General features: G+C 35.6%; 1 protein-coding gene across 2 annotated transcripts in view; it reads right to left on the bottom strand.

Moving 5' to 3' along the window:
• EYA4 (EYA transcriptional coactivator and phosphatase 4) overlaps positions 1-14,733 on the bottom strand; it is a 365,716-nt gene extending 350,983 nt beyond the window's left edge. The window contains exon 1 of one of the 2 annotated variants that reach the window (XM_070796186.1): positions 14,504-14,733. The gene's annotated coding sequence lies outside the window, so the exon portion shown is untranslated. Of the gene's footprint in view, positions 1-12,502; positions 12,747-14,503 lie in introns of those variants that run through there. The other variant, XM_070796188.1, reaches the window with a different exon arrangement.
• Positions 14,734-14,943: the final 210 nt, after the last annotated feature.

Raw genomic sequence — 14,943 nt, 5'->3', positions numbered from 1 at the left:
AGAGGGATGGTCCAGGGAGGGAGGTGGGAGGGGGGTTCAGGATTGGAAACACGTGTATACCCGTGGCGGATTCATGTTGATGTATGGTAAAACCAATACAATATTGTAAAGTAATTAGCCTCCAATTAAAATAAATAAATTTATAATAAATAAATAAACATGGTTTGACCAAAAAAAAAGAAAGAAAAAAGAATAGTCTTCAACAAGTGGTGCTGGGATAACTAGAAACCACATACAAAAAAAATGAAGTTGTACCTCTAACATATACAAAAATTAGCTCAAAATTGATGAAAGATCCAAACAGAAGAGTTAAAACTGTAAAACACTTAGAAGAAAACAAAGATGCAAATCTTCATGAAGGCAAATTTGTCAACTGTTTCTTACGTATGATACCAAAATCCTGAGCAACAGCAGTAGGACAACAAAAGATAAATTGGATATCATCAAAAGTAAAAACTTTTGAGTTTCAAAAGACACCATCAAAAAAGTGAAAAAGCTACACACAGAATGGAAGATTGTAAATCATATATCTAATAAGGAACTGATATTGAGAATATGTAAATAACTATTATAACTCAGTCATTTTTTAAAAAGCCGATTAAAAATAAAAATATGAATAGACTGTTATCCAAAGTAGATCCATAAACAGCCAATAAGCACAGGAAAAGATGCACCCAACATTATTAGCTATCTGAAAAACTCAATAAAAGCAACAGTGAGATACCACTTCATACCTACTAAAATGGCTGTGATCAAAAAGGCAGAAAATAACAAGCATTGGCCAGGAGGTGGAGAAACTGGAACCCTCATACTGTGCTGGGCATGTGAAATGGTTTAGCTTCTTTGGAAAACAGCCTGTTAGTTTCTTTAAAAGTTAAACATAGCATTACTATTTGACCAAGCAATGCGACTCCTGGATTGATATGCAAGAGAAATGAAAACATATGTCTACACAAAACTTCTACATGAATGTTGATAGCAGCATTATTCACAATAGTAAAAAAGTGGAAACATCCCAAATGACCATCAACTGATGAGTAGATAAATAAAGTGATCTATCTGCACAATGGAATATTAGCAACATAAAGTAATGAAGTACCCATAAACGCTGTGACACAGATGAACCTTGACAACATTATGCTAAATAGAAGCAGCCAGTCTCAAGAACTGCATATTGTATGGTTCCATTTATATAAAATGTCTTGAACAGGTAAATCTGCGGAGACAAAAATATATTATTGATTTCCAGGGGCAGTGACTGCTAATGTGTATGAGGTTTCTTGTTTGGTGCTGAACCAAAAGCTGGATGCTTTGGAATAGTAGTAATGGTTGCATAACTTCATGAATATGTAACTAAAAACCACTGAATTTTACATATTAAAAGGATGGATTTTATGATGTGTTACATATCTAAAAAACTTTTTAAAAGAATTCTGTAAGTTTTCCCATTTTGTTCAAAATACAGTAATTGCTAAGAGAATTATTTTCAAACTGCTAATCACTACAAACATAGGTAAAATTTTTGACAAAGACTTTTGAAGCATTGGTCAACATGTCGTGAAGAACTGTCATTTTTGAGAGAATGGGAAGGCTCATCTCTCAGGCATAAGAAGATGGAACCCTAATGGACCATAGTAACTTTGTGTACCTGAGGAGGCAGTTAACTGATTACAGACATGTAAAAGGTGGTGAAATTTGAGAGATCTTAATATTGAGGGAGCTATTCAGATGGGTGGGCGTAATTGTACATGGGTCTTCTATATCTTCCTTGGCCATGGTCTAGACTTCATATGCAGAGGCTAAGACTTTATGAGGGCCAACAGAGAATAGCTCCTGTGAGGCAGAGAAGTGAAGTCAGTTTCAGAGTTTGCTCTGTGCTAGGAGGGTGGAAAGGAGGGAAGATGAGGAGGAAAAATTAGATGAAGAACAGAAGATACAATTGAATATATTGCACAGCGGCAATGACCATAACCATGGCAAGCTCTGATTTTTCAAATGATCAAACAAAACCAAAAATGTGTTAAATAATCATTAAGAGTTACTGACGACATTGTTGTACAGCAGAAACTAACACAATTACAAGCAATTGTGCTCCATTTTTAAAATAAGTTTTGACAGAATCAATCCATAGAAAATTAAGATTAAAATGGTGGCTGTTAAATATCTATTAAATTCCTTATCAAAAGACTCATTAGCTGTGAAAAGCATCGCTGTAGAATGAGACTAACAAGGAAGGTAAAATCTAAGCATTTAATGGAATTTATTTAGTTTCACCGATTTTTTGTAGGATGATAGGTTGAGCGAGGAAGAGTTATAGGGAGAAGGAAGAGAAATTCTAAGATAACTTATACCCAATAAATTATTCTTTAGAACAGATTTCTTCCAGAAATGTGTTTTTCAACAAGATTAATTTCATTACTCCACTCACATAGATGGAATCCTTGGTTTAGAGTCAGGCTAGGGTAAGTTATACTCAAAACACTGCTCAATTTTAAAATAAAGGATTTATGTGCATGAAGGTGTGAATCACTCTTTACCAGTTAATATCTCACCCTCCTGTCCTTTCTATTTGAGTCAAGAATACATCTGTCAATTGCAAACATTTATTCACCTATTGGATGAACAAAAAAGCCAATTGAAAATGAGCTTAGGAAAAACACAAGCCTGGTCTTATCACATTAACAAGTGATTTTTAAAATTGTTTTAACCTTGTAGTACGTGGTTAGTCATCACTATGTGCACCATTAACTCAAACTAGATACTTGTTCTTTTGCCAAATAATGTCACTTTAAATGTGTGCAAGTATCAATATCACAGTGAAATTTAGGACCTAAATTCTGACAAGGTGTGACCACATGCGTGGTAATGAAATTTCATCTGTTCCCTTAAAATTTCTCCTCTAAAGATGCTTTATTTTAGGAGAAATGGAACCCATTTAAGTTTAAAATATCCATTCAAGACAGCTATGAAAAAATAAACTCTAGTAAAAAAAATCCTAGCTCTAAGTATATGGATTTGTTATTCACTGTAATTCACTGGCAATGTTTTCTAAGGGACTAAAACTTTTAATACATTATGTATGAGAAACCAAAGTTTCACTATGTTGTGTATTAGGTTAAAGCCTTTAAATAAATACTAGACAGTGAAATTCATCACAATATGCCTCCATTTAACATTTTCTTTTCGCTAATATTCATTTTTTAAAGAACTGGCTTAGGGCCCAAAGAGGATCATGTAACACTGAAAAAACTCCAGACCCCTGGAAAACATTATATAGAGACATTCCAGTGTATTTAATTTAAAAAAAAATTATATTTGTCAAATTGTTAGCCATCTATTAGACTATACACTCTGTGAATATACCACCATTTTAAAGTGTTGATAATATATCTTATTGGCCTTCCCATTAGCTAAGAGTTCCTGGTAAAATATTTTCCTACCACATAAGCCACTAGTCATCAACCATGTCAAACAACATATTCAGTATGGATATTGAAATTCTAAGTTGACTATATTCAATAAATAACCCAAAGATATATAATGTTAACCATATACTATTTAAGCATATTTAAATCAAGCTATATAATATACAAGAATTTAAGGCAAAGCATTTATATTGATCTCACATATGTAAATCTGTTACCTACTATGTTTTACAAATGTATAATTTTTAAACCAGCTTTATTCAGAATGGATTTTAATTGCATTTATGTATTTAAAGACTAGGACTAGAAATCAACCTTAAATTTATCAAATAAATTAACCTGTGCTTTATTCTCTTTGATCGATAAAATATACATAATGTAACTTTATCCATTTGATAATTTGAAGCACAGTTCAATGACATTAAGTACATTCACACTGTTGTATAACCATCACCACTATCTTCAAAACAATTTTTATCTTCCTAAACCAAAATTATGTACCTATTAAACAATGGCTCCTCACTATTCACTCCTGCCTGTACCAGAAACTACATTCTACTTTCTGTCTCAATGAATTTGACTAACCCTGACACCTCGTATAAATGCAGTCATACAAAATTTGTCGTTTTGTGGCTGGTTTATTTCACTGATCATGCTATCTTCAGGGTTCATCGCTACTATAGCATATGTTAGAAATTTCTTCCTTTTTAAGGTGGAATGATTTCCCACTGTATGCATATATTAACAGCATATTTGCATATTCATTTATCCATCAATGAACACTTGGGTTGCCTTTACCTTTGGCTATTGTAAAAATGTTGCTATGAATATGGGTTTAAAAAGATCCATTTGAGCTTCTGCTTTCAATTCTTTTGGGTATATACTTGGAAATGAGATTTCTGGGTTCTTTGCAATATATATATTTATATTTTAGTTGCTCTGTCATGTCCAGCTCTATAAATATACATATATTAAAAGTTTTTTGATGTGGACCATTTTAGAAGTCTTTACTGAATTTGTTACAATATTGCTTCTGTTTTATGTTTTGGTTTTTTGGTCCCGGGGCATGTGGGATGTTAGCTCCCTGACCAAGGATCAAACCCACATCCACTGCATTGGAAGATGAAGTCTCAACCACTGGATCTCCAAGAACGTCCCCACAATGTACTTTTAATACATTCTTAAATATACCCATGGGCTTATTTTATGTTTTAAAGGTGGTTGTTGCCATTTTGAGGGATGCAGTGGCTCCACATCCTCCCCTTAGATTCTTCAGGGTCAACACATTTCCTTTCCATGTCTCCTTGCCCTGGAGGAGTTGAGAAATTTCTTAAGATAGTCAACTATTCTTGACCTATTTATACATTCTGAATATGCATGTGGCTTAAGGAGACTTAAATCTCAGGTTTTGAAGAGTCAAAGCTGGGAGAAATTGGAAAAAATTCTAAAATACATTGCTCACTCCCCAGCTTTGGTGTAGAGCTTCATCCTGATTCAGTGTAAGTCCCTTCTACTGCAGATCTCAGAAGACAAAATTTCAGTCTTCCTCATCAGTCTCTTCCTAAATGACATCTAACTTTGTTACTCTTCCTATTCTGCTCCTTCCCTAGTCCCTGTATTCCCTCCATTCCATCTTGAAATTCACATCCCTTCCAAAATGTATACATTGATCTTTGGAAATTGAACATCATGTCATCTCTTCTTGGAAATCCTTCCTGATGTGCCAGGATGATTCCAGTTTCCTTATCTGAAACATTAAAGGAAATATTTTCTTCTTGCATTGGCTCATTATGAGAACTCAATGTAAAAAGATATGCTTACACACAATTGAAGACACATGGTGAGTTCTTAATAAACATTGGTTGCTGTTACCAATGAAAACAAATTAATAGGAGATGAAAAACAGTTGCTTTATATCTTTATGTTAAAGTTTCCTGCACATAAAAATTATTATTTTACCATTTAGCCAAACCTTATTTTTGTTTGGAGGAGTCTGGTGAGCTGCCGTCTATGGGGTCGCACAGAGTCAGACACAACTGAAGCGATTTAGCAGCAGCAGCAGCAAGCTTCCTTCCCTAAATCTTCATAGAATTATCACCTACTTCAGCTGTACAGCCCTAAGGTTGGATATGATTTCCAGGTTTGAAAATGAAAAATGGCAAATATAATTAATTTGAGATGGGAAGAGGAGAGATGCTAATTTGTATTAATTAACTCTTTTCCATCTTTATGATGCTTATTCTCTAGGAATCTATTAATATTGTACTTCTTAGCTTTTTTTGAGGGTTTATAGACCCCCTTTGAAAATATGATGAAAATTATGGGTTGTTTGTCACCTCCCCAAAAATGTGCGTTCACAGTTTTATATTAAAGTTTGGGAAATGTATGGACTCCCTTGAATGCTCCAGAAGAGTCCAGAGATCGAAGGTTAACACTAGGTGATGTATCAATACAATGTAAACATAGAAAATCTCATATTGTTGATCTTCTCTCCTGAAACACACTTCAGGGTTTTGCCCCTATATTTTATCCTGTTCTCCTATTTCTTGTAATCACTTCTTAACCGTTCCAATAGTTAGACCAAGGCTGATTTAACCAAATGCTCTAGACACTGTAAGGCAACAGAGAGAACAGGCAGGGAATTATGGCAGTGCACAGGACAAGGCATTACCTTTCCTCACACTTGTACAAGCAGTATTAGGAAACTCCTCTTTAGGCTCAATGATAGCATTAAGAAAATGCTAACTTCCCCAGTGTATCTGAAAATTCCTAAAACAGAGGAAAAATAAAGTTTCTGAATTTATGTAATATCTTAAAAAATTAACTTGATCAGGTCGCTTTCTCAAAAGAAAAAGTTTAAACTGCAGAAAACCTTAAACTAAACTGGTAGATTTAAAAACTTTTATGAGATATTAAAAAAGATTGGGTAACAAACTAATTAAAATAGACTAAATTTGGTTTATCCAAGGACTTTACACCAGTGAATGAGATTCCTATCTAGCCTGTAATATTCATATACATATGTTTATAGATATCTGTGTCATTTGAAAGCAAAAACTAATAGCATCGAGAAGAGAGAAAACATACTTTCCCCCATGATGAACAGGCAATTTAATTTGAAAACAAACACATTAGCTACCAAACAGTCCTAACAATTTTATCCTAAGGTGCTTTATTTTAACCTTGGTCTGTATTAAGAGTGACTTTAACTTCAATTTGATACTAGATCATTCAAGTATGACATAAATCAAATCCCTTATGACTATACAGTGGAAGTGAGAAATAGATTTAAGGGACTAGATCTGATAGACAGAGTGCCTGATGAACTATGGATGGAGGTTCGTGACATTGTACAGGAGACAGGAATCAAGACCATCACCAAGAAAAAGAAATGCAAGGAGGCCTTATAAATAGCTGTGAAAAGAAGGGAAGCGAAAAGCAAAGGAGAAAAGGAAAGAATGCAGAATTTGAATGCAGAATTCCAAAGAATAGCAAGGAGAGATAAGAAAGCCTTTCTCAGTGATCAGTGCAAAGAAACAGAGGAAAACAATAGAATGTGAAAGACTAGAGATCTCTTCAAGAAAATTAGAGATACCAAGGGAACATTTCATGCAAAGATGGGCTCAATAAAGGACAGAAATGGTAGGGACCTAACAGAAGCAGAAGATATTAAGACGAGGTGGCAAGAATACACAGAAGAACTATACAAAAAAGATCTTCACAACTCATATAATCATGATGCTGTGATTACTCACCTAGAGCCAGACATCCTGGAATGTGAAGTCAAGTTGGCCTTAGGAAGCATCACTATGAACAAAGTTAGTGGAGGTGATGGAATTCCAGTTGAGCTATCTCAAATCCTGAAAGATGATGCTGTGAAAGTGCTGCATCAATATGTCAGCAAATTTGGAAAACTCAGCAGTGTCCACAAGACTGGAAATGGTCAGTTTTCATTCCAATCCCAAAGAAAGGCAATGCCAAAGAATGCTCAAACTACTGCACAATTGCACTCATCTAACACACTAGTAAAGTAATGCTTAAAATTCTCCAAGCCAGGCTTCAGCAATAAGTGAACTGTGAACTTCCAGATGTTCAAGCTGGTTTTAGAAAAGGCAGAGGAACCAGAGATCAAATTGCCAACATCTGCTGGATCATCGAAAAAGCAAGAGAGTTCCAGGAAAAACATCTATTTCTGCTTTATTGACTATGCCAAAGCCTTTGACTGTGTGGATCACAATAAACTGTGGAAAATTCTGAAAGAGATGGGAATACCAGACCGACCACCTGATCTGCCTCTTGAGAAATTTGTATGCAGGTCAGGAAGCAACAGTTAGAACTGGACATGGAACAACAGACTGTTTCCAAATAGGAAAAGGAGTACGTCAATGCTGTATATTGTCACCCTGCTTATTTAACTTACATACAGAGTACATCATGAGAAATGCTGGGCTGGAAGAAACATAAGCTGGAATCAAGATTGCCGGGAGAAATATCAATAACCTCAGATATGCAGATGACACCACCCTTATGGCAGAGAGTGAAGAGGAATGAAAGAGCCTCTTGATGAAAGTGGAGGAGAGTGAAAAAGTTGGCTTAAAGCTCAACATTCAGAAAACTAAGATCATGGCATCCAGTCCCATCACTTCATGGCAAATAGATGGGGAAACAGTGGCTGACTTTATTTTTCTGGGCTCCAAAATCACTGCAGATGGTGACTGCAGCCATGAAATTAAAAGACGCTTACTCCTTGGAAGCAAAGTTATGAGCAACCTAGACAACATATTAAAAAACAGAGACATTACTTTGCCAACAAAGGTCCATCTAGTCAAGGCTATGGTTTTTCCAGTGGTCATGTATGGATGTGAGAGTTGGACTATAAAGAAAGCTGAGCACTGAAGTATTGATGCTTTTGAACTGTGGTGTTGGAGAAGACTCTTGAGAGTCCCTTGGACTGCAAGGAGATCCAACCAGTCCATCCTAAAGGAGATCAGTCCTGGGTGTTCATTGGAAGGACTGATGCTGAAGCTAAAACTCCAATACTTTGGCCACCTCATGCGAAGAGCTGACTCACTTGAAAAGACCCTGATGCTGGGAAAGATTGAGGGCAGGAGGATAAAGGGACAACAGAGGATGAGATGGTTGGATGGCATCACCGACTCGATGGACATGGGTTTGAGTGGACTCCAGGAGTTGGTGATGGACAGGGAGGGCTGCCATGTGGCGGTTCATGGGGTCGCAAAGAGTCGGACATGCCTGAGCAACTGAACTGAACTGAACTGACTGTATTACATTATATTTGATTGCTGCTAAGTCACTTCAGTTGTGTCTGACTCTGTGCGACCCCACAGACGGCAGCCCACCATGCTCCCCTGACCGTGGGATTCTCCAGGCAAGAACATGGAGTGGGTTGCCATTTCCTTCTCCAATGCATGCAAGTGAAAAGGGAAAGTGAAGTCACTCAGTCGTGTCCGACTCTTAGTGACCCCATGGACTGCAGCCTACCAGGTTCCTCGGTCCATGGGATTTTCCAGGCAAGAGTCCTGGAGTGGGGTGCCATCGCCTATGGCTTATTCTTTGATGTTCAGGAAGTCCTTCAAAGAAGTGCTTGTAAATGGTCAGAGCATCCTTATTGTTCTACTTGTGTAGATTCAGTAGTTGTAAATTCTGCTGTGCTGTGTATCAGCAGCAGCCAGTCAAATGCACCAATACCCCTAAGTGAAAGTGAAAGTGAAGTCACTCCGTCGTGTCCGACTCTTTGCCACTCCATGGGTGGTAGCCCCACAGACTCCTTGGTCCATGGGATTTTCCAGGCATGAATACTGGAGTACTGGAATACCCTTCTCCAGGGTATCTTCCTGACCCAGGGATTGAACCCGGGTCTCCCTCATTGTAAGGAACAGACATTTAGAGCTGTTAAGGGACTCAAGGTATCACTGGGTAGGATCTTGACAATATGACTGAGAATGTAAGGAGACTGATTCCAGTCAAGTTGTGGAATAATTGATGAACATAGGGGAAGGAAAAAAGAGAGTAATTGAACTGCAAATGCTGAGAGATCATCTAATTTCACCTGCTTTTTCTATAAATGAAAACATGAAGTAACTGATTACTCTTAGATTAGGACTTGGGACATGGTTTACAGGGAAAATTAGTCATTTGAGACTCAAGAAACCTGAATTCCAGACTTAAATTTACCATTAATATTGGGCAAGATAGTTCTTCTGCGTCTCAGTTGCCACAAATGTTAAATGTGGGGATTGGGTTAGATTTCCATGATGCTAATCTTTATTGAGGCTGTTTTAATTCCCAAGCTAATTCTATTTCTTCTGAACATTGAACTCTAAATATCAGCATAGTAAATGGTGGTCTTTACCACAAGTAAATCTCAGGAAGTCCTGGTTATAATTATTACTCAATTCATGCTATTATGGGACAGATAATATGATGTACCCTTTAAAATGTATTAGATAAGTCATACTTTTTAAAATTATTAAGCAAATTCATATTTTTAAATTTTTAACAATAGACACAACTATTTATTTTTAAAAATATATTGAACATTTACTATCACTCACATTTCTTGATCCTAGAGATACAGCAGTAAGCAGTATAAAAGTGGACCCTCTCTTAAAGGATAGACAATTGAGAATATTTAAATAAAAAAAGATAATCTCAGAGGGTGATAATTTCTTGCAAAGAAATAAAAGTAATTTTTACAAAGAATTTGGGTGATGTTACTGTGGGGTGAGACGATGTTGCTGTATATTGAAAGGTCATTTATAAAAGGAGAAATTTTTTCTAAAAGCACACATCATGAGAATAAATCAGTTATGATAAGAAGCACAGAGATAGGAAGGTACAGAAGTCATACAGAAGGAATGAAACTGACTAGATACATTTGCTTTCTGTGGGATGTGAGTGTAGGGTGAGTGGCATGCATTTGTGTTTTAAGTGTGTGTGTGTGTTTGGCCATGAATATCCCTTAAGGGTAAAGTAAAACTTTTCTATACTCCTCACTTCCCCTTGTGTATATTGGTGAAGGACAGAAAAAGGGTAATAACTGAAGTAGATGTTCAGAAGACTTAGTGAATCTTTACATATGCCCTGGAAACTCAGAGCTGAGTTGGGGTTTGGTTAGAGAAAAGAGGTATTATCCTATAAAGGAGAAGAGGGGTTTTAGTCCATATGATGCATATGACTTGGGGTCAACATACATTTAAGTAGAGAAATCACCAATATGCATACCAACATGTTTACATACCAATATGTTTACGTATGATTGTTACGTAAACTGTCTTAGTCTCAACAAGCTCTCAGTAAATCAGCTACACTGAAAGATAACATTTTATGAGCAGATTTGTGTGTGTGTGTGTTTGAAGGAATGAAGGAAAAGGGCTCAGATCCATGTTTAATGCAGAGCAGAAAGGGTGGAACTAATAATATAAGAGAGAGAGACTCAAAATCTGTGAATTCTGGAACTTGAGGCCAGGAAAGACCATGAAAATATATGGCCCCAGCAATGCACAGAAATATTTGGAAGACAATTGGGGTGGGTGGCTGCCATATAAATTACAATCATTTACTTATGCATTCATGTTCACTATCTCATCACTATGAAAAAAATTGAAAGAGGGAGAAAAAGAGAGAGAGAGATTGACTACATTCTTAGAAACTATAAGCATTCATGATGCCAAAACACCCAATTAACGACAAAAAAAGGTCAAGCCAGTGTTTAGAATAAGGCTGTCAAAATAATTGGCTGATTGGATAAGTTTTTCACTTCCCAATCACTAGCTATGGTAAAACAGAGACACAGTTGAAAAATAAACATTTAAGAGTAGAACTACATTTACTTTATTCCAAATTGTGAGAAATGCAAACGCATGGTTTTAGTTTTATCAGCAAGAATCCATATGAATGACTTCTCCCATTTGCTCTGGGATTCTGGAGTTTTAAGTGGGCCAAAGTTTTGAAGTGTTGAAAGATATTATAAAGCACTTACAAGTATTCAGCTGGTCAGGCTGCTCAATTAACTGAACATTTATAAACCTCAAAATTTTGACAGAGCATGATTCATGTAGGAATGACCGTTAGACAACAGATGGCTTTATTGTAGGTATGCTTGAGAGAAAGCATACAAGGCAATGTGATTTGAAGGAAATACAAATGGAACACAGAGAGAAAGCAAACTGAATTTAGAAGCATGGATTATACTCTTAAGAAAGGAAATTATTGAAATATCTACCTGGTATATTTTAATGTAGAGTGTTTTTTAAATGTTTAAATGTTAATGTTTACTTAAGAATATTCAAGACCTTTATTATGAAACATGAAAAATACAACATAACTAATATCTAGGCAACTCATACTAACTCATATAACATTCTAAATTAGATGTTTATAAAACAATGTAACAGGGCTTGGGGAGTAAGAACTAAAATGTCAACTAAAATCCTAAATCCACAGCATTTTAGCTTCTCGTTTTTTTCCTACAACTATGGGCTGCTTATATTCTGAAGAGTATTTTGAAGAAGTATTACTTCAAAAGTACATTTTAGAATAACATTTTACCACTAAAATATATCAAATTGTAGCTAAGAGGGTTTTATTAGTTTTCTAAAGGAGAAACAAAAGATGACACATTCATCTAAATAAAAATATTACTTTCAGGTATTTGTAGTTTTTTTTTTTTAACAAATTCAAGTTAATATTACATAGAAATTCATTTCAGGGAAAGAAACATCAGATTCTAAAGTATGCTTGATATAAGTCCATAGAACAAATGCAAAATTTTCTTATTTTGAGCCTATTATGTACATATTATATTGGTCCAACTCTTATTTTTTTTCCTTTTCTTTCTTTCTCTCCCTCTTTCTCTCCTTCCCTTCCTCCACTTCCTTCTCTCCATCCCTTTCTCTCTCTCTCTCTTCCTAGGAGCACAAATCCACTAACATTACCGAGAAAAAAAATTCATGGAACAAGAAGCAAGTAAACAATTTCTCCCAGAGGAAAAAGGAAAAGAACAAAAACCATGCAATTTCAAATAAAACAAAACTCCTGTATCATATTATACCTACTTCTCTCCAAGGAGGAGCAGCAAACACAAGACCCCATGGATCATGTCCTGTAGTCTCAGTATGAAGAATAGGTTCTGGTATCTTTACACCTTAAAATGCTTCTAGGAGAGTTGCTATTCCATGCCAGAAGGGAGGGCTACCAGTAATTTTCTTCTTCTCCCAATCCCGAGGCTCTGAGAAAGTGAATCGGGGCCACTAGGCTCCCAGGATCAGCTCTTAGGGTGTCCAGCGCCAGTATGAGAAGGGACGGAGGGGCACTCCCCACAGACCTATGTCCTTCCAGTCACTTAGACAAACTGCCCATCTGTGGTTGAGGAGGGCCAGGAGCAGTAAAGATGGGTGGTTAGATTTTCCACCCTTACTGCTCCCATTTTCTAGAGGGACAACCAGAGTTACAAAGAGCACAAGGACCTCTGACTCCACTGAGTTAGCAACAGGTGAAAATAGAACACAGACCTCTAAATTCAGAACACATGACTTCCTCACAACTGCTGCTTACTTGTTAAAGGCATAATAAAGCAGTGTCCCTGCTTATCAACTTTTCTAAAATAGATACGAGAAATTAATGAAAAACCAGTAAGAAAACAAAAAGGAATTAGTCTTTACTTTTCTCCCTCTGTCATTTCCCCCAAACACTATTAAACAAGAATTTTTATAGACTAGCATACTAATTCTTGACAAATTGCTTATACAAACTGTAAATATAAACTTTAATATTGGTCCTCATTAAAACTCTGTAAAAGCAGATTATTATTATTATTATTAATTATCCTCATTTTAGAGATAGCATGCAGTTCGAAGAAAATAACTGATCGAAATTCAAACTGCTGAGTTCCCTATGTTATAGAGTAGACTCTTGTTGGTTATCCACTTTAAGTATATAGCAGTGTGTACATGTTGACCCTAAACTCCCTAACTATTCTTTCTCCCCATTTCTCCCCCTAGCAACCATAAAAGTTCATTCTCTAAGCCTGTGAGCATGTTTCTGTTTTGTAGATAAGTTCACTTGTATCATTTCTTTTTACAGTCCCCATACAAGAGAAGTCATATAATATTTCTCCTCAGTGTTATGTCACAGCCTGGATGGGAGGAGAGTTTGGAGAAGGAATACATGCATACGTATGACTGAGTCATACGTATGACTGAGTCTCTTTGCTGTCCACCTGAAACTATCATATTGTTAGTTAGCTATACTCCTATATAAAATAAAAAGCAAAAAAAGTCAAGCTGCTGAACAGACTATAATTAATATTTAAATACAGAACTTCTGACTCTAAATTACATTTAATTTCCTTTAATCATGCACCTATAACTTTAACCAACATAAGTGCTTTTCTAAAACATAATGCATTATTGTTAAGCCTGTTATCAACTCAATAGGGACACAGACTAAAAATACAGTTGTTGAGTAATTTTCAGTTGTTGAGTAATTTTCAGAGATTTTACAAAAATATATCAGTGCACTGAAGATCATTGTTTACATATGCAACATACTAGTTTTCAATATTCATAATTTGAATGATCCCCAAAATAAAAAAAGATCATACTTCAACATTTTAGACATTAATTATAAATTTCTTAATCCTTTTCTTTATACCTTTTTTTTTCTTTTTATGATTTGAAGAATGAGAAGACCTGTTAAGAAATTTAGCTGTTACAAGACAAACTGAATTAAAAGAAGAAAAGAAATCAGGCCCAAAGGAGAGAGAAAGAAATCTAACAATGGTATTAGGCTTTCTAAAAAAAATCATGTTGATTTACTAGAGAGAAATAATGAAATACTATACTATATGGGTGCAAATATCATTTGTATATGTCTTCTATAAATATTATTTATATGAACATGAGCTAAAATTAGCATTGGCTAAAAATGTTGTCCGTGAAAGAACTTTTAGATTAAAACCAAAAACAAATGCAACACATATTATTACTGATAGAGATATAATTAAAGTGTAGAACACAGTTAATTAGCAAGCACATAATATTCCACAAATTACTTACAAGGACAAGTTAAGCTCTGTGGAGGCTTCAGCTGTCTGCTTCTATGTGAGATATTTGCTGGCACCGTATAGATATTTTTTGCCCTTCTGCTAAATATTCCATGACTTTCTTAGTAAGACTGAATATAAGTTATTCTTATCAAATACCAAAATTTTCATAATTATGATTTTTAGGATCATGCAAATTAATTACAACTCCAAGCAGTGACACAGACTAAAATAGCCAGAGCTGTGATGATCTAAAACTACTCACAACATGTCCCAGCCAGTACTTGGCCAGGAGCACATGTCACTTAAAAAAAGCACATAACCCTTTAGACCCAACAGTCAGTTAAAGCCTTGGTAGCAATGTTAACCATAAAAATGAAAAGACTTTTCAGTTATTTACATACAATTTTCCTCTAATTAGTGGGGCCTGATTTTAGTTATTTTCCCCTTCTT

The sequence above is a fragment of the Bos indicus genome, chromosome 9 (genome assembly GCF_029378745.1).
Source record: "Bos indicus isolate NIAB-ARS_2022 breed Sahiwal x Tharparkar chromosome 9, NIAB-ARS_B.indTharparkar_mat_pri_1.0, whole genome shotgun sequence".
NCBI lineage: Eukaryota > Metazoa > Chordata > Mammalia > Artiodactyla > Bovidae > Bos > Bos indicus.
This window is presented reverse-complemented; position numbering and strand designations above follow the sequence as displayed.